This window comes from Branchiostoma belcheri, unplaced genomic scaffold, assembly GCF_001625305.1.
Source record: "Branchiostoma belcheri isolate BF01 breed outbred unplaced genomic scaffold, Haploidv18h27 scaffold15, whole genome shotgun sequence".
NCBI lineage: Eukaryota > Metazoa > Chordata > Leptocardii > Amphioxiformes > Branchiostomatidae > Branchiostoma > Branchiostoma belcheri.
This window is the reverse complement of record NW_017802935.1, coordinates 2,108,301-2,130,267: the sequence shown is the minus strand read 5'-3', so window position 1 is coordinate 2,130,267 and position 21,967 is coordinate 2,108,301. Positions and strand designations below refer to the sequence as shown.

Genomic DNA, 21,967 nt, shown 5'->3' with positions numbered 1-21,967 from the left:
ATTACAGTTATACTGGGTCACAGTTTTGTAGGCTGGGATGCAAAACATGAGAACAGCAGGTCTTAATTGAATAATCAACATTCTACATTCTGTAGCAAAAACAGGAATTACTACTTCCACCATCTGCTGTATCTTAATCAGAGCCAGTAAAACAGGAAATCCATCACTGAGGATATAGGACTGTCAGTACATTGGGCTAAAAATAAAAATTTTAAATCATTTCAGATCAGCCATTCAACATAACAAAATATACTTCATCTCAGGGATATTCATTCTACCATCTTGAATTTGTAATATCAAGATCTATACAGAGGCCATTGGTGGAATAAAATACCTGAAACAAAACTGGGAGATTATGTTAACAGCCAAACATGTTGTGAAAATATCTAAATTTCTTTATGACAATATTTCATGATAACAGTCATAGTACCTATTTTATGACATCTAGAATATTGCAGGACGAAATTTTCAGACAGAAAGGAGAATCCTTTGACTAAACTTAATGGCTGTGCATCAAATTTCTAATATGTAAATACTGAATAGATCATTACCTGAAGATGTCGTGATCATGATACAAAACATCTTTATGTTGACATGTGCATCTGAACTGAGTGCATGTGCCAGTGGTCAAAATGTTCCACAGCCACATGATTCACATAAAAGCCTTGAAAGCTATCCAGGCCAGCTAGTGTGTACATATTCAGTATTCACTGCCAGACGAGTAATATGTCTGCGCACTTCTGGCCTGGCCCCAATACAGGACACAATTTCACCACGGCTGTAATGTCCGGGAAACGTGGTGGGCCAGGGCCTATAAAATCAATGACTTCAATCTGGAACCTTTTTAAGTTGCAGCATTTGTGACTCAGGCATCTCAGTCTCTACGACCTTTAAAGGTAAAGCAGCCTGACCTTGGGAGTATAACAAAATGAGATGAAGTGTAATACTTTTTGATAGCTGGTGTAATCACGGGGTTACACTACCGCCTGTGTCTATAGCCAAGCACACCGGGTACCCCTACTTCTACTGACCTTTTCCTATTAAACTGACAACAAATAGATTGTAATATTATAATACTAAATGCAGCATTAATTGTTGTTACTGTTACACATGTAAGAACAAGACAAGTTCTTGGCTTATACACACCACATACTTGACACAAAGGTCGGCCTTCAAGCTTCCGGAAAAATACAAATTAGAGCACGGGTTGCCATGGTAACCATGTGCCGCCACCCCAAACAAAGACACACCTGAGCAGCGCGCACAAGTCGTTAGTTGCCTCAGGTGTAGCTGGTGTTGTGTAGTTTGAGTAATGGAGTGGTGCTGTTTGCTAATTAATGGCTGAAGGCAGGCAGTTCACCAAGGACGGTCTCTAGAGGAATGTTGTCAGCAGAAAGTTTGAAAGATCTGACCAAATTTTGAGCTGTTTTGTTGCTAGACACTGTCAAACTCACATGTATGTAGACTTGTACAAAATGTACAAGAGGAAAGTTGAATACGTAACAAAAATTGGCATAGTTAAGAAGTTTAACACTACCAACTAAAAAGCAGTGTAGGAATCGGACAACAATACCATTCTGCTGACATACATGTATCTAAATATTTCACCTGAACAGGTGAATCTGATTTTGATGATAATGAGGGTAAACATTTTAGCCACAGAGAGGTACGAAACATTTTGAAGAAAAATGCTTTATGTTCTTTTGAATGCCTGTAAACAGTTCCAGATTTTGTTCCACATACCACAAGCCACAAAGAAAATTTTAAGGAGCTAAATTACTATTATTAGCCACAAAGAAACACCTTTTGTTTACAAAAACACTAAATAAATGTATCCTTAAGTGAATGCATTTTTCATACCTCACAATCAAAAAAGCTAGACTAGTAAAGATACTGAAAGCACTGTCCACCTTTCTAGACTGACATTTCTAGTCTTATATAAGAACATGTTTATTTAATGATCAAAGAAAATATACATACATTGTATGCATCATACATAGTTGCTATATAAAAACATGTAATACAATTATATAATAGCATTATGATTTTATTCAGTAGGAAATGAGTGGCAGGCAGAAGAAGTAAGAAAGATATCATTTTCCAAATTTGATATTTTCTCTCACCTAGACCATAGGACATGTGACAAAGAGTCTCAACACAGCAGCTCCCTTTTGTACACACTTAAGCCTGGGATGAACAGGTAGAAAAGTCCTGCTTCTTGTGTTAATCACAAGAAAATTACCTGCTTTTAAGGTATTGAGAACCAAGGAATTGGGACATTATTGCAAATCCCCTTATTAAACAAAAGTTTACTACGCCAAAAAACAGTTACTCAAGCAACTGGATATGATTTTGAAGTAACTGTTGCTTGAGTAACTGTGAGTTGCTTGAGTAACTGTTTTTTGGCGTATCGTATTACCTGGATGTCTAACCTTCATCGACGTAAAGTTTACTATTTCTCATAGACCTCAGGTGGTGAAATTAGGTGGCCCTTGACTTGGAAAATTGGTAATTTTTAAAAATTATTATAATTATGAATATATTGATATGCCCTTCTTTTCTTCTTTTAGGCTCACCTTATTCATATAGTTACTTACATGTACAATTGTAGTTTGTACCTGTATACTACACACACTTAGCCATGAAACAACTATCTTTTTACTACCATCACCTGTCCACATTTGTGACCATTAGCCCAAAAGTGCCATAAAGTTTTTCCTTTCAACTACCAACAATCTCTCTTTAAGTTAAATCTGACATTTCATTTTTCAACGTACCACTGATGCTTTTATTCTATTCATCTGTCTGAAAAAGAAGAGTGGAAGAACACAAAGCTATCTAGTAAGTGATCAAATCACAAAGGACCAAGCCATTTACCTCCTTCCATTTCAGCTATTGTTCGGCCATCCAGACAAGTGCCCTTGTATTGTGATGTAGCTGACTGGAAAATGTGCCTTTTGTCTTGCCTAAAACACATGTTCTAAGATGTAAGAATGTCAGTGTGCACCTTTGACAGGTGTTTTCAGGTATCTCAGACAAGTGTCTGGACTGACCAGTAACAAAAGTTTGCATGATGTACAGATACAGAAAGCATTAAAAATCACCTGGACAACTGCCAGCCTCCACAGTCACAGTAGATTTAAACAAGGTACATGTAAACTAAGGCATTCAGACGTTTTCATTCCAAAAACTTTGCGTTCTATGATTTTTGGATTAACTGCAAAGTAACCTCTGGTGCAGTTATTACAGATTTTATGAGGAAAAGGAATTTATATAAGGCATTGGCACGCAGACCACAAAACCTAGTCCTTGATTCCTTAAGCTTATATAATATATAACATCTGTCGATCGTTGCAACAGATGTGACATAAAACGCCACCATATATGCATCCAGCCAACAAGCAACTGGGAAGTTACTTAGTGTGAGCCATAAACTTCACCATGCATGGGCCCTTAATTGTTTTAGAAAGAAGAATGAAATAGTACATGTATGTTGCAATTTTCATGATACTACATCAAATATTATAATCAGTATCATAATCAGAAATATACTAAGAATATTCTACATCTGGCAAAACAGCAATCTGAATTTCTTGAGTTTCTGGGAAGAAATCCAAAGCTACATAACTGTAAAAGTCAAAAGAAAGATGCACTGTACTGTATCTTCATCCCTCCCCCAGACAGAATAAAAAGTAGTTAATCAGACATTTAAAGACATTTGACTGGGCAGTAAAACATGTTTACTGCTGGACTAACAGGGTTTCTAAAGCCTTACAGTCTCCATCGTGCGTCACAGATTAAGCCATGGACTTCCAACAAAGCTGGTTTGACATTTCCCTACAACGTCTCGCACTCGTGCTGCAGATTTATGAACATCACGAGCACAAAGCCTTTTGTTGTACAAGACATGAACCCAAAGCCAGTTGGATTAGATTCTTGCTGTAACCTTCTCCTTAGCAAAGATTTGTGAGCCTGTTGTCTATCCAACTATTCTTACTTCAACCTTGAGATCTCTCTTGCAATTAGTGTAATTTTGGAAGGCTGGACAGCTCTGCATTGCATGTATCTGATGTGTTTTTTATCAGGTCTAATATCATACATTCAAGCTGCTGGCAGCAATATCAAATTTGAAAGCTATAAAACAGGAAATACAGTGAAAAAGCAGGAAATACTTATCGCTACCAGCACACAAGTACATGAAGAGCTTCCGATAACACCATTAACAGTATCATCGAAGGGTTCTCCAAAGACTTGAACCAAGTAACTGCCTTCCCACTGCAGGGACCACTCAAAATGCATGCTGGATGATTTCCTGCCAGGAAGCTGGCTGGGAATACATGATGGCTTCAAGTTGGGACTTTACGACGGTGAAGGTTACCACCTTACAACCTTGAATTTCTCAGCAGCTTTCGTCAAATCTAAAGGCACAGTTTTCAGCCACGATCACACTGTTACTGCCTGCTTTGTCAGTCTTTTAGCTTCTAATGTTTTGTAAAAATGTAAATCACTTCAACCTTTTTGTAATATGTGGTACAAAATGTACAATGCTACCTATGCTTCACAAATTCAAAATGGAATAAACTGAAGGATGAAGTATGACAGTCATTGACATGCTTGGTCATGTCTGTCCTCAAAAATCCTTATAACAGGATATGCACTGACTGATACCTACTTCATTAGGAGACAGCACAACAAGGTATGTCCTGAACAGGACAAACCTTCCAGGTACGATTTATCGCAGCAAATGTTGATGCAAACCAAGAAAGACAGCAGGCCACATCAACTGGGATTAACATGTCACTTTACTCAAACACGAGCTTGAACAGATTTCATAGCAATTTGCTTCAAACAGTAGTGAAGTCCCTGGTTCTAATCTCAGACCTGACATTGCTTTGACAACGGGTAAGCAGACTTCAATAGTTGGTAAGACTATCAAAATGTAGCAATGGGTCCGAGCTGATATGTCGTGACAGGAATAAGTTTTAAACAATGCTGTCTTACCCTTCAGTAAGTGAACTGTCAACTAGACATGCATGCATGAGAGGGTTGATTCACATGTTCAAAGGAGTTAGGTTGACTGGAAATAAAGTCAGTGATGAATCTTTTAATTCTTATGGTTGACTTCCCAACTAAATTTACCATTGCTTGGCTGTGTGGTCCAGAGGGTAGCAAGACTGATTCTTGACCAGAATGTTGAGATCTTGAATTCTTAACTGTCATCTCTCATCCACACTTATAGTACTAGAAAAGTTTTGGTCTTTGAGAATGTTTTTAACTGTGAGCTGATGATGTTCAATGATTAAACGTCCCTGCATTATGCACAATTGTGTAGACTGCTCCTTACTTTGGCCAGCAGTCTAGCTTAAAAATCTTAAAAATTATCCTTTTTAATAATCCATAATCATGGATATGTCTAGAGTCTAGAGTCTCCATTAAATTGATTGGAACTTTTGACCTCTAAGAACCATACAATGGCTGTCTCAATAGTCAGTCTGGTTTTAGGACCGTATTGGTTACAGCACCTTTCAATACTTGCGATATTAATTTCAGCCATATAGTGTACATAATATACGATGCACAACCTCAAGTGCTGACACAACAACCGTGTTCCCTGCACTTTGTAAGAGACATATGACCATGCAGACATTTAGAACTACCTGCCATGATCGTAACTGTGTCAAAGCAATAAATCTGCTGAAATTGCTCTCCTTCCATCCAGTTAATTGTCTAACTCTTGATTCTGTGACCAACAATCCATCCCCGTACAACACTCCATACATAATTGATAAATCCACAGGGAACCATTCCTTCTAAAAGGCATCACATTTGTGGCGAACGACACCAAGAATCCTGTCAGATACTATACTTCTCATTTCTTTAAGAAAGCTTATCGAAAAAGGTCGTAGCTAGCTAAAAATCTAAGGTATGCAATAACATTTTACTACTTAGTAAGCAATGTATTGTTACGTTTAAAACATCTTAAATTCTTTGGAAAGCTAGCATCAGATATAGAAAAGTTCATACTTCAAAGAAACAAGTCTAAGCTCCATGCTTAAAACACTTTCAAACATTCTCTGAACTGGCAATTCACATATCTCAATGATTACAAGTAATCATATAGTGACATATGAACTTAAACACAAAAAGATGTAGCATGTATAACATGGGTACAACTTGTTTGGCTCTCCTTAGGATTCTGAAAATTAGTGTTTACGAATGGCATGGAAATCTTCAAAGTTGTAAAACCGGTTTTAGTCTCTACTTCTTAGTCTAAAAAGCTAAATCACTGTCAAGGTATACATGATCTGTGTAACATATGGCATTTGAAGGTCAAATAAACTCATAAAAATCAATCTAAGAGAGACTTTATAATAAAAAGCAATTAGCCTATTGACTCGAGAGAGATGAGTATTGTGTATCATAAAAGAATATAAAGTGGTGTATGACGTCAAGACCTTTCTGTACATTGCACAAACACAAAGTCAGCTTGAACATTGCACAACACCTTCTCGGTTGTAACTGGAGTAACCCCAGTAGAGTGTACAATCTGGAGTCTTTGTTGTCCCCTGACCTACCATGCCCCATATTCAATATTGTGGGTTGCTAACTATAACAGGTGGTTTTGTCTGCCATTAATGATGCATAACAACAAGGATATGACAGAGAGAGCCCAGTTATGCGGCATCTGGTGACGTTGCCGCAAAGTCAAAACAAACACGTTTCTCTCTGAAGTTGTACGCCGGGCGGCGCGCGGTGCTACCTCTCGGAGCGGCTAGAGTTCCAACCAAAACACTGCAGGGCAGGTCTGATTTTATCTGACTCTTTTCCTCACGATTCAGGATCAACAGGAAACAAAAGGGGTCGTGGTACGTACCTGAATAAAGTGATACAGCCGAAACAAACTGTCCATGCAATTTGGTGTGGATAAAATTGTAAGTGGGATGAGATCTGACAAAACGGTCTTGTTCGACACCGCGAGAACTCTTCAATTGAAGGACTTTTGGGGACCACCAGTTATTCTGGTTGTCGACAGTCCCACCAACCCTTTATCCTGTTGATCAAAACATTGCCTTTAGTTTACAGAAAGGAGAGCTTTCGGGGAAAACGAGCTAGCCACATAATTGGCGCACATAAACTTTAAGATGAAAAAAAAAACATGAAAAGGGCATGTACACAGGCATTACATCCTTCAAGAAAATTTTGTTCGACAAAGCCTAAATGTTTCACAATAACACAAAATCAACCAGTCTTTCCTCAATGCAGAAAATTGTGAAAATAGCTACAGCTTTTGAGCTTTGTCCCCAATGCTGATACTATGCAAAAGAAGAAAGAGACCAGACCTTATGATCAACATTCTCTGGAACCATTACAAGATCGGGATAATAAGACAGCCTAAACGTCACCATTGTTCTCACTTGAAGCATCTAACAAAGGTTTTTATCATCATGATTCTTACATATCTGAATGGGTGAGGTTCTGCCTATGTGGCACAGCTGTAGCACTTTTAGCACTTCACCCAGAAGCACACTAGCCACCCAGAAGTACACCATGTAATATGCATTAAACCATTAAATCACTCTGACTCACCAACAAGGGGAAAAGGGCTACTGTACACAGGAAGGGTCGTAACAGTTCTTGGAAATCTTGAAAGTCCTTTCTGTCTAGTGTCTTTGACATCACTTCCTGGGTAGTATATTGTGGCCAGGGGAGCAGCCTGTTTGACATGGTAATCATCCCACCTTTTGTGCCTGATACGATCTGATTATCATAAGAAAAGTCATCATTATCTTCTGTCAATAGTTTAGAACAGAAGAAGCCATGCAGGACTGGACTGTGGAGTAGTCTGTGAAAATTGAAACTTCAGAAGTCTACAAAATCACTGGACATATGTCATAAGTGACCCTAAACACTCGTTCTGAAATAGATAATTGAGTAAGTTATATATTATGATCATAATGTACTGTTAACATATGATTTTGTCACAGCTATATCATGATAATTGTAAATTTTTTCTATAATCACAGTCACATTGACTCTGAGCTCAACAAAGCTATGGACATGCCAAACAATACCTTCTTGGGAGAAAAAAAAACACCTACATTATATTTTCATTAACACCATCAGCTAGAAAAACTAGTTATAAGAAAGGTTACAAAAGTCAATTTGGTCATGTACTATTTAATAAGGATTCATGCACAGTAAAGCATGTCATTGACCCAGTTTCCAGTTCTTGCAAATTGCCATGCACACACCCATATCAAAATGAATATCATAAGTCATAGGTTCAGAAGACAAGCTATTCTACATTTGCAGTACTAGACTGAGTGCAATAATTATAGATGAGTAACATTTGGGCATGTAAAAACATAATTTTAATTGGAGGTCTGCATTTGGGACAGTGTAAAATGTTTTAGTATTTAAGTTATTGGAGACCATAAAACATCACAGTAAATTGAGCATTTTACACTGAATTTTTGTAAAAGTGTACCCAAAATTTCTAATGATGTTTTTCTACCACCTCATACAGGCTCATCTGTTCCTATTCAAGCCAAGCCACTTTGCACTTCAGTGCACTAAACCTTTACAAAGGCCAACCTACTCTGAACAAATCCAACCAAGAGGGTACTGAGAGCTCGGAATGCTTTCAAAGCCTTGAATGAGATTTATTCTTTTTCAACAGATGCCTTGGTGTCATATTTGTGCCAATTTCTTCTGAAGCAGACTTCAAATATACATGTAGCATTGAACATAACGCTACTCATATCAAAATCAAACTGCCTTTTATATACAGATGTGAGAATTGTACAAACGTGATAAAACCTGTGCCTGAATGAATCGAGCCAAAGAATAACAGACAATGACGAACCTTTGACTCACCTTTGAATCCCGGGTACTCCCTACACAGTCCACAATACAACCTTGCCATACGTTAGACCTAACATGAGTATATTCTGTACACACAGCGTTCTGTATACCACCCTGGTCAAACAGAAGCCTTTCGTCTAGGAGGCCATATCAGCCGCCCTAATACATCTCACTTCTGCACCCAACGGCACAGCGAATGCATGCTGCAGGCAGACGGCCACCCTGACCAGTAATGTGCAACATGCATATGCAATAGTCGGGCTGTACCACTGGGGACGACTAATAGGGATGTGCAAAGCAGGCGTTTCTTTTGAGCAAGAACATATACATGTACATTGTGAATAGTCTTCTATTTTTTTTCTGCAACAATCTAATAAATGTGCAATCTTAGTTTTGGGCAAAAATAGACAAGGATCATATCTTACTACAATTTAATATTTAGGGTGTTCCATATCTTTTAAGAACGTTATTTGGTATGTTCCAGAAAAGAAAATCACAATGTGCGGTAGGTGTAATAACAGGATAGCCAGGGCAGGTTGTTTAATGGCAAAATGAACACAGCCTAACATGTTAACTGGCCCTCAAGTGACCTCAGCATCTATGGTTGGTACATGTATGACCTACTTAGTAACACATTCATCATAGAAATGGGATGATTGACACAATTGTCAAACAATTTTGTCCCTTTTAATAACACAAAGCTGGTATCTTAACTTGCTGGAAATTGTATTCAGTGCAGAGAACTCAAAGTTATCAGCAATTAATATTTTTGCTTCTCGGAATTGATGTGTCCATTAATTTGATGAAATGTTTGAGCAAGAAACTTCAAACTACATCAAGTTCATTCTTTTAGTATTTGTATCCTTGCCTGCTTGGAAAAAAATCAAGATTTTTCAGAAATGTCTTGTATGAACCTTACCATTTACCACTGTCATCATTCTGGCAACTGAGAACTGAATCTTGATGATAATATGTTGACTCAACAGATCTACTAAACAATGCTTTAAGCTGTTGACACTTTACATATTGAAAGTATACTTACAAAAATGAATAATACAGATCACATCAGATTAATGCACAAAATGCCTCACACAATTACTACACACACAGCTATTGCTTTGATCAAATATGAATTTTACATGGCACGCCAGATTGAATGTTGCACCAATGTTTTTTTCTTGAGAGTCCCATAAATAATAGATGCAGAGTGAATGTTATATTGTGTTGGTTGAATGCCAAGGAAATTAGGAGATGCAGAGTTTTTTCTCCAGGGGGATTGGGGCCTTGTGCCTTTGTTCTAGATTAAAACATGACTACAGGATGGACATAAAAATCAGCTCTCTGGTCACAGTAGACCACACGTTGTCAGACCAATGTATGCTGGAGAGTTTTGCCGATAATTAATCACAACAGCAGCTATACTTACATGTAGGGAGCAAGTCAACTTGTCATGCAATATTCTTCTCACTGCTGTGTACGTGCTTTACTTAGTTTTGTGGTACTTTCATTACTTATTTATCATTTAAGCATAAACGATTAAGCACTAGACTTATGTTGGTTGCTTTTTAAGTCTAACATATTTTGGAGTTTAATACTTAATTTGCATGCATGGTATGCAAACTTGCTTTATCATTTTCTAATACCGTCTACTTTGTAAAGCACACTGCCTTCAATCCAAAGAGAAATAGAAAATAGACACTTTATTTGTATTTTTGTGTAAAAATTATTTTGGACCCCTCTGAAATTTTGAACCCATACCCGTTTCATAAAAGGTATAAGATTCTATATTGAATTTTCGCAAACATTAAGAGATACATTTTGTACCTTTGCAAACAAAAAGCGATGTATCACTCACAGGTGATAAATCTATATCAACCCACATTATCTAAGCTCACTGACCTGTGCACAACAGACATTTTGTACCACAAAGGACGCCCAGATTTTGAAGGTCACGTAATATTTCAATGTCAGAAAAGGCATTCCCATGCACCAACTACCGAGCGTTGCAAAATATGTGCCATATGATGTTTCGGCTCGCTAAGGCTTCATCTAGCCCCCTTTCTTCTTTGTTTGCTCGAGTTTATGATCACTAAGGGGGTACTAAATGCAAGACTAACCTAATCAATGTGAACATCCAATCATTTAAACAATAAATAACTAAGCTTAAGATGAGTGTTTAGCACAATCCAAAGGTGATAAGTTTACAGCAGTGCGGGTACAGTGGTTAGAGGATTAGTATAGGTTACATCCTGTTTCTTGTGGGTTAGAGTAGTAGCTATGCTAATGCTTAACATATAATTAGTGGCCCTGGGGGATCTATTTCTAGGATGTGACAGTGTAATATTGACGGAAATCTATAAACACTACATTCCTTCATCTTTTCTGAAGGAAATACAACACAATGGATTCATATAGCCAGACACTAGTTTTGATAAGTCCAAATAAATGTGATACCATTGAATCATATATTATGTTACTTGGGGAATCATGTTCACAGTTAACAGAGACATACCTAGTCTAAAAAAAGATGCAGACTAGTGATACATATACTTTAAGTTCCCTAGCCTCATTACTTTTAGAGAGAATGCAAGTTAAGCCAAAGGAATCCTACCATAACACAAAGCTAGCCAAAACCCTACTACTCGAGCATTGAGACAGTCAAATAGCAAGGTTTAGAGGCATAAAGTATTACACGTACGGTACTCAAAATGAGCATAGTACACTCAGGATTTGAAATATCACAGGACCCTGGTTCAAATCCCAGTTTGGCTAGTTCAAGTGCAGACGAGCACTAAGAGAAGGTGTAATGGGTCATTGCATGAGTCGTTAGACTTATATAGTATTACGCATCCTTGAGGGTAAAGACGTCAATACAACATGCCAACAGGACAAAAGGTTGGTCATGCTGGATATATAACGTCTATTCATTATCCAGTACCAGAAAAAAACTGGTCCACTTAAAAAGTTCCTTGAATGTGAAAATGGCACCTACATGTTTGGGCATAAAGAAAGGTTGGAAACACTGACGCACTGTCGTGACAAAGACTTGAAGACAGCAGAAATTTTAAGCATCAATGACGTGACTGTCTTTGCAGACCCCCACAACCAGAAAGGCCCCCATGAAAAAGAAAAACAAGCCTTGCCAAAGAAAGAACAAGTCTAGAATAATAAACAAATTGTATAAAAGAAGAACAAAATGACACAAGGTTTTTGAGGACATAGTGGACTCTCTAAGAAAACTCTCTGTCAAGTAAACACTACTCAGGAAAAGTGTAAGGACTGTAGTGTAATATTTGGTTGACTCTGGATAGAATACAACTTGCACAATGTCGTGTACACTGTTCAGCAGCAGCTGAGAACTATTACCTTGGCTGCCAATAAAACTGTACAAAATTGATTTGTCTGTCTGTCTACAAGGATAACAAAAAACACAACACAGCTGCAAAACGTTGTCTGGATGTGGACTTTAAATCAATTTGTTACAGAAAAGTCTGGCTCTAACTAGTGTGTCAACGAGAAGAATACTCTACAAGAAGAATTTTCTACCATCTAGTTTCTGATTTCTATCCATTGGTAATACAAAATAATAGTATTACATACACCACTATCTTGGGCGGTTGAAGCATATGGCTGTAACTTATCATTAAGAAATCAACAAAACAACTTATCTGCAACAACAACAATTGAAAATAAAATCATAGTCGATCACCTTTGACAGGAACTTTCTCATCACTCTGCAAGTTTTGAACCTTGAAGCAAGACAACACTGCTGCTGCTTACACCACAAAAATTTGCCTGCAAGTTTTCGTTCAGTAGCTTTCAGAAAATCAATAATGTGCACTTAACAGGTTTTACAAGTATTCGGGAGCCTACACAGCAGGGGGTGTGATAGGGGTTAGCACAAGAGAAATGTTTTACCTGCACATTCCTAATTGATTTTTTTTATACAACTGAGTATGTGTCTAAAATAGTAAAAAGGCTGCTGCAAAGTTTGACTTTGCTAAAATATTGAATTTGTAAACCTGTGATACCAATCTTTTAAATTCTGAAGATGAAAAAATATATCATTGTTATAATCATAATATGCTATTCCATCCTGTTTTATGATAGGCAAGGAAGGGTAATTTTGGAGTGCAAAGATGGGAATAACTTCAAATTTGAAAAATGATTTGTTAATGAAGAATGTTGACGGAGAAAATATGACATTCTGATAACCCCCTTTCAGCCCTTGGGATATTGCAGGAATCTTCATCTATAGAATAGTTTTTAAAAAAATCAATGAAACGCTGCCGGTATCCTTAAAAACATGGTTCCCAACAGCAGAGTATAAAGTCTAGAAAAATGCAAATATGACCTAACCTACCCCCTGAGCACTTGGGAAAGTCCATCCAAGCAGACAAACATTTACACACCACTTGTAGCATTGGGTAAACTTCAAAACATCCAGTGGACTATTGCAAACAGGTGGTTGGCTTGGTGGAATGTGCGTTTTCTAGCTTCCGAGGTTCGGCTTTCCAGTTGCTGCTTTTTTCAAGACAATTTAGATTTCATTTTTGAAGGTTTTGTTATGTCAACATGTCCTCACATGCATGGCCTTCCTAATCTTCTCCCAGCTACCTTATCTCATAACCAGTTGTACAAATTTGCAGCCAAAGAGCTACCTCAGCAGGCTGTGGGAAAACATGTTGTTCATACAATAAAAATTCATACAAAAACAGCTGGACACTATGCCAGGCCTCGGGCTGAAAATCTATGTCTTTTAATGACAAAGGATTTACTAAGTATACAGAGCTGAATCTGATTAAAAGAAGACTTAGTGTCTAGTTGAACTTAGTAATTCCTACTAGTACATAAAGCAAGTCATTCACATGTCTTCTCAAGTTGAACGTTTCTTAAAATTGGATGTTCAGGCAAAGTGAGAATAAACTGACTCTATATACTCACGTAGTTGAAATGCCCAGTATATAAATGACATTTTCTATCACCCTTGGTCTACATTAAGCAGAGTCTGATCGTGGGAAACAGCACAACTGTTGCCTGTAGAAAAGAGTCACAGCTTCTCTAACAACGACTCACTTAAAAAAATCTATGGCTTTCAAAACATCTCAACCATGCATTAAAAAAACTAACACCTTCAAATACATTTTTGTACATGCGGCAGGCTTCAGCTCCCCTTTGTTTGCTGCTGTGCACCTCTTCAAGCACCTTGTAAGACAAGCATTAAAAAGTACCCTTGCCTAACGTGTGTTAAGTCTAGCATATCTCCTGGAGAAAACGTGTTGCAGCAGGGAATGACATGTGTACGTGCTGGGTAGCAGACAGGTATGTAAGACGACATGCTTCTTTACACCTCAGTCCTCACCTCTAACCTTTAACGACTACTGTGAAGAGTCACCGAAGAAATCCTGCCTAAGCTAGCGAGTAATGGTATATGTAATCTAGAACTAAGAGGGTGATGACATTTCTAGTTAATAGCCACAAACAGCAAGAAAAAAACATTTGAATCAATAATTAAATCATTAGGCTTACCTTGGAACATTTTTTACCATTGTTTGTACAAGTATTCAAGGCAGTCGGACAATAGCAAAACACCTGTGCATTTTATTTCATTAGTATACTTCATTGGTTTAGAATTGGACAGAACCTCCAATACCTATAGTTTACTAATTGCTTGGGGCTTTCCTCTAGGATCCCCTAATTTCTTTTTTCAAGCGCAGCCCTCAGTCAAAGCAACTTTTACCTGCTGCCTAAGCACATAATCAGCACAAATTTAGTGCCAAAAAGGTTACGTTAGTGGTGAGAAACCTAATTGCTTTCCAGACTTTCAAACAAAACTTCTCCTAACCAAATGATGTGAAAATTAGGCCACACGGCTGCCCCACAGTATAATACAGTAAGCTTCTTTTCTTCTACCCAAGTCTTTGACGGACAGGTGTTCAGACCAGAGACGTGAGGCAAGGCCTCAAATGTTTGCAGATACTTTGTCTAAATCGAGATGAGATCTCATTTCATTGTGCCATTCTTTGATCGACAAACTGATATCGCCTTATCTTAGCTAAAATCTCTTTTCACTAAGTCTTTAACTTGAAATCGCTACTGAATCAACTGCTGTATGTTGTATCATAATGATAGTTTCCTCTTCTTTTCCTACCTTCTCTTCAATAGTGGGTTTGTTAACGACATGATTAGGTTAACTTCATCCAAGAAGCTATTAAACAAACCCTTTTATGGAATTCTTTCAACACCTAGATGCTGAGAGGTAACAGGATGCCACGTGACCTGACTGAACGTGCGTCATGTAGGAGTGATGATACACCAGAGTATGGTTACCGGTGACACAGATACTAGCGATAGTGTGAGCTCTGACAGAAAGGATGGGCATATCAAGACCTAGCAGGGCCCGTTCCGTACACGTGACTTGGGCAGATATTCCTGATGAAATGTCTGAAGGGTAAATAAGGCATAATGGCTGGTGTGTTGCAAGTCTTGTAAGTTATGGTGATCAATCAAAATCTGTTGAAATGTAGCCTGACTAAATCGAGCTCCTAGCAGTTGGCCTGCCAGACTAATTAACCTCTGGCAGCAAGAGATTGTGTAAAACAGGCTAGTTGAGATTTGCCTGGTTATTTTTTTTTTCAAATTTCAACTATGGTATATTAGAAGGCCTACGTACATTTCAACTCATTACTGGCTGCACATTAAAGATTCTCATCTAGATCCCTTGATAGCTAAGTTTTCCTTCGCATTACTTGTAATACATATCCTCACTTTCTGCATTTAGTAATTTATGTTCAATATATCAACTAGAAAATCAAGAGACATCTGACCAGAGATTCCAAGTTATTTCATCATATGCCAAGTGTTTTTCCGAATGAAAAGTGACCTTTCAACTGTCACTAACAAGATTTTGGTTCCTTTCCCAGATCCTTGCCCCCTAAACCACCCATGGTCAAGACACCAATAAGCAGACACCAAGAAAGCTCTGCAAAACAACAGGTCATTGACCGCACACTAGTGCACCTGTTCCATAACAGAAGTCGAGCAAACATCTTCACAGCATGGTAGACACCTGGGACATAGATCCTATGAAAAACAACCACATCGCAAGTCTTAAAGAATCACATTCAAAGACTTGCATGGAAAATCATCTACTGGTATTATGACCATTGTAAATCATGTATGAGACAGCTGTCTTATTCTACAAAGCCCTATGAACATCTTGATCAATGTATGTTTATCCAATACATCAGATATTTAGCCTAGAAAAATAGTCTGACAAAAAGAAGCCACACCTTTGTTGTTGTTTCCGGGATCACTATCAAATCTTCATCCAAACAGCGGCCGATCACGCTTCCATGCTGTCCACACAGTCAATGGACTGGGACAGGATTAATCGTCTTTCAGAGATCTCTAGTTTCACCTGTTAATCTGGATAAACACACTGCGTAAGCTTCCTGTGGTGAAGGGGCTTTATCACCAGAGGCACCGGCTTTGTGGATTTAAGGCTGGATATCATGGTTTGTCTTTGAGGTTCCATCTGTGTTTAGTCTTTATTTCGGGATAGATCCACATGTGGAAATAGATATGAAACTATGACTACATTGCAAGTCACTAACAAAAGAAAACGATTCAAAGGCCATCAAACATAATGTCACAGATCCCAAGGAGACATTGCCACAAATGTTAGCACCATTCTCTGTGTGATACTATTCTCTACGTGATACCAAACACTGTGCTTGAAAGTTACAAAAATAATTCCTACAACTCAAATGTTGAAGAATCACACATCCAAGCATTGGAGCTTCTAACCTGGAACACAGTCACAATTTTTTCAATTCATCCAGTTGAAACAAATCAATTGGAATCCAGCTGCAGAAGCACCATGGAAAAATGTTACACCACAAACTGAAGGCTGCAGTTCAGACTGCTAAAAGCTTGAGAGACTACTTTGTGGTGTTAGAACAGTCTAGCTGTTTACTAATTGATTCTTCCTGTCGGTCCACCCTTTTCATTGTTCTGAATGAACTTTGCTATCAACATGTGCTATTAAACGCGAGGTCTTCCTTACAGGTTCTTCCTGCACTATCCCTACTAATGGAGCCTTAGTGTGTGGCACTTCACAATCAAAACAAATACACCTCCACAATGGCACAGTATTAAAGACTCACTTTAGACAGAAAAGGTCCTGTCAATCACAGAAGAAAAGGTGTGGAAACCTGTATGTGTACAGTTTCCACCATTCTGATCCCATCTTAAATAGCCCTACATTAATGTTTGGATGAGCTATCAACAGAGAGAGGGTGAACACACATTAATATGTACCCTGAATGTGGAAACATCAAACTTTAAGCTGATACCAGATTTTGACAACCCGAATAGAAAGCTATACCTGTTGGCTTGTACTTGTAGGGCAATTAAGATCATTATATTTGATAACATTCAATTTGATACTAATAACAGTCCTATAAGTGTGAAAACACTTAGATTTGACCATCAATCACATGAAGGTTTAGCATAAAGCACTACTTGCACATTGGAAGTTATGATACCTAAAGGCAAAGTGCACTTCACTTTTAAGTTAAGAGGACTGCACATCCAACTGCAGGCTAACAGTTACATGGTAAGTGATCATATAACCTATAATGGAGCAGCAAGATGGTTCACCAGGCACTTAAAGCATATTCCTTTCACCTTAAGTGCATAAAGGACAAAGGAACGCAAATGTATATCTCCTGTACCCCTTGAAAAATTCTTACTTTGCAATCTAAATTCAAATTGTCAATCATGCACATACTTTGCTCTTAAGATTATATTTTATGGTAATTTCTGACAAGTTGGTAATTTGGACTTTATGTCCTTGAAGTTTGTGATATTACAAATTTGTATCTCATGGAGCTCTTTGGTTATCCATAGCTTAACCACCTTCGAAGTTATAAAATCTTTGATACCAAAATTTATCTGTGTCACAATGTTGAACACAAATTGCCAACAGTGAAGTGAAATAAGTTCACAGGCATCCATGAACAAATACCAATGTCCAACGAATCTGCTTACACAGTGCAGGATTAACGTATAAAAGGGGAGTCTGTTTACATAGGTCCGTAGTGGTAAGCACCTAAGGATTGGCAAATAAAACAACCCTGGTCTAGAGGGAATACGAGACCGCTAGTTCAGTGGCAAAAACAACATGTCTGCCACCTTACAAAAACCTGCAGAGATGACCTTGAAAATAGCGTCCTCACCTGGACATTGTAGGATAGTTTTAGAACAAATTTAAGGTCACAAAGCCAAGGGCAGGTGGGATGGAAATTCCTAGAGACATGCCAAACTTGTAAATGGTCATTTTTAACAGAAAACTAGCTAGAAGTAGCACTAAACAACTCCACACAATACCTTATTAAGAAAACTTTACAAAGGCAACAGACTACACTACACTAGAACAGTTGATTCTATAAACTAACTTCTAGCTTTTGAAACTTTCACCTTAATGACAGTGGTGTATTAGTAAATAAAAAGGCAGAATCTGGTGTTTTTCCAACACAAGAAGTTCGTTGGTACAAAAGAGTTAAAAACCCTAAGGTAAGGAATGCTTTAACTGCTAACATTAAACTCTACTGTATCATTTGAATTCTTTTGCCTTATCTTTTATCAGAAGACAGTATTCTACCAATTCATTTTACTTTGATCAAAACAATGTACTGATTGTGAAAAAGTTGATAGCAGTGATTCTGGTAGGTTCAAACTACTATAGTACTAAGGATTGTGTTCCAGAATGGGGCTAGTCTTTTCACCAAAGTGCTAGCATTCATAATGTCTGTTTCAATAGTCACAATAGATTCCTATCAAGTGGATAATGGCTTTCCTACAAGAAAAACTCTGTTAGTCTTAGGCTAACATTTCTTGAGAGGTGTGATGGTTTTTGTGTGAAACTTCTTTAAACTCATGCAACATGACATGCTATCTTGCAAGACACATTCTGGCAGATACATGTCTTTCTTTTCATCATACTTTCAAATTGACTTTCTCTAAATACTTTTCGAAGACTTTTGCTGCCTCAAAATATTTTAGTTTAAAACATATTACTTCTTATTAACACCATACAAGAAACAAACGAAAGCGTTGCTTCTTCTTGCAGCAAAAGAAAAAATTAGGGTGATAAAGTACAGACATATAACAGTTTAATGCAAACCTTCCAGAGAACTCTTGAGACAGTGAACAGTACCTAGTTTATGAAAGGTTATGTTTTACCATCAAACACCCTGTATAAACATACTGATGAGAACATCACCTGCAAATGAAGAAGAAAAGTTTAACTTACTTTAGAATGTCTCTGTAGATAGGAACTGTTTACGTCCCAGTGTGCGCAGTGTACATGTGCCCCCTCTGAAACTGCCTTCCCCCGGTTTTGCCTGCCCCTATTGGCGTCAGACCAAGTAAGACAAACAGGCACGCTTCAACGCAAAACATCACGCAAGCCTTTCATCCCCGGCATCGATTACCGCTGGCATAGAAAAACTCAAAGCCCATGTGATTGGCTCCCTGTATCAACTGATTGAGTGTCCTTATTAGATACGGGTTGGGGAAAACACACACCATTGGTCCCATTCTTCCCTCATTGTTGACCACGTACATGTGTAGTTGACCTCTATTTACCCTCCACATTGCCATCTGACAGCTGTATTCCTTTAAGAAATATCCTTTTTGTATGGTGGAGTAAAAATAACCCTTTCATGTAAACAAGGCCACAGTTATGCTTTCTTTCCTTTCATTCTGTAACATACGTGCATGTACATGTGTATATCTGCCAAATTACAAATTAAACTTACAAGTTTACTATTCTGCAAATATGTCACAATGTCAAATTGAACATGACCCTTTTCACAAAACTGGCTTTGATAATCATAAAAAAACTTCAACCCAGCTTACTGATAAAGTAAAAAATGAGCTTTGGAAAAAAATTTTGACCTCAGGACTTAGCTCACTATTTCACTTAACTAACTTCTATACCTTATAACAAACATTTACTGCATTTGACATCTTAAATTGCTAACGTAAAGTCTTTTGTGCCTTTTTAATACAACTAGAATTGTTGTCTAAATAGCAAAAGAAAGTGTTTGAGTCATATCTGCCACCATTATGTAAACTACAATGCCTGAGTTTGTAGGTTCTTTGGTTACGACTAGTACAAGAATAGAACATCTATCAGCAGCTGAGAGATAGTCAAACACCTGCTTCAACTTATTATTGCAACAGCAAAGTACCTTTCATTTCATTTCACATGGCAATACAAATGACTCTGGGACCTCCTTACATAGTAAACTAAAGACTCAGATAAGTTTCCATTTGGAATCTTAGAACAGAAGGTTTAGATTCTCTGCAGAAACATCTAACCTTACAATGTCACATGTATTAGGAATGAAGTTACATTGCATAATGCTGAGAATTAAATGAAACATACTTTTCTAAGGATACTTTAAAATTCAATTATACTGTATAAATATCTATTATCAAGAAACAAGACTTCTAATTTAAACATGGTATCCTTAGAAGGTGAAAATTGTTTTCAAGTGACCTGATATTTGTGACTTTAGAAGCTTTTTTATCTGAAACCACCTGTTGAAAGTTGTCATAGCAACCATTCTTCTATTCAGAATTTGGAAAAACATTTGACTTCATTAGCATAACAAATTATGTTGCTGAGGTACCGGTATGGATATATGCCATCTGTGTATAAGAATTTTAGAAGAACAATGGAAGAAATTGTTGACAAAATAGCAGCTAAATACTGCTAGTTCCCCTGGATATCAGTAATACAGTTTCTTGGATACACCTAATTGGGAGAAGCAAATACTTCTACATCTTCGGGTAACCCTGCAGTTATTTTGAGACTGTGGTATCTGGGGGGTAGCTGCAGGTGGTCAAGTGTTTGAAGAACCTGCTTGTAAAAACATCAATAACAATATTTGTGTCACTTGACGTGGTCAAACATTCCGATTTCTTACCAATCAAACCATTGCAAATAAAGGAAAACTAACTCCAGTCATGTAGCTAACCTGTAGGACTGGTTTGAAATAATCTAAGGCTGCAATGTTGTAAGGAAAAGATTAAGGTTGAGTTGAGTTTCAGTTTATCTTGATCCAGTTTTAGTTGCCTTTGATACAGGATGAGAGATGATGATGATGATGAAATATCAGCTGTCTTTAGCAAGCTACTTTTCCAGTGGTCTTGGGGGAAAAGACATTACCATATATTACAAGAAAACATTACAATATATTACAACATCAGCACAACATGAAATTACACTATGCACCTTTTAGATGTACATGTATAGGGCATTACAAAAGTTGGATCTTAAACACTACAACTGTCTAGTCTGAAAAATTACTAACAGTATGTATTAAGGTGCAACATACATACATTTGTACCTTAGTGGAAAAGTATTCACACAAGTAACACAGTTGTATTCAATACAAAACATGTCAAGGAAAAACTAAAGCTCCAGTTTTCAAAATTTCCTTCCTCACCTGAAAGAGAGATTCCAGCTGTATCCTGATCAGAGAATCATGTACCTGCTCCACAATATCAGGCTGGCACCTGCAATGTAGAAAACAAGCATTCCAGTATGCCACATGTTATATATTTACTGATAAATATGGGGCAGTCCACAGAGACTTTTATGGAGGGGGGAAACTAAGTCAGAGTACATCAATTTTTGCATTTCAGTCACAATGACTAGATGGCACTTATCTAGGACATTTCTTTGATATGCAAAATTTTGTGTGTGATTTCCCTCAAACGTTCTCTGTGTTAACAGTTTTTCCAAAGATGCTCTAATTGTGCACCTTTTTACTTTTCAGGTTTCCAGTACTCACCCTACAATCTTTGAGGTCTGCTGTTCATATTAAACCAGTAGTTTGTTGATTTACATGAAATATCAGGCATTCACCTCAAACAGGCAGCAAGGAGATAAGGAAGTGTAATATATGACACGACCTCCAAGGAACTGCCACAAACTAATGTGTAGGCTACTATCATAATATCAGACCCCCCTTGGCTTAACAATTATTACCTCCACCAAGACTGTTGATAAAGTTGGTAAGGA

At 37.6% G+C, this 21,967-nt stretch overlaps 1 protein-coding gene across 5 annotated transcripts in view; it reads right to left on the bottom strand.

Annotated features, from left to right (window-relative positions):
• LOC109465245 overlaps positions 1 to 21,967 on the bottom strand; it is a 40,564-nt gene that overhangs the window by 17,842 nt on the left and 755 nt on the right. For 2 of the 5 annotated variants that reach the window (XM_019762402.1, XM_019762396.1), the window contains exon 1: positions 8,878 to 9,100. The gene's annotated coding sequence lies outside the window, so the exon portion shown is untranslated. Of the gene's footprint in view, positions 1 to 8,866; positions 9,101 to 12,574; positions 12,674 to 21,389; positions 21,460 to 21,967 lie in introns of those variants that run through there. The other 3 variants (XM_019762399.1, XM_019762400.1, XM_019762397.1) reach the window with 3 other exon arrangements.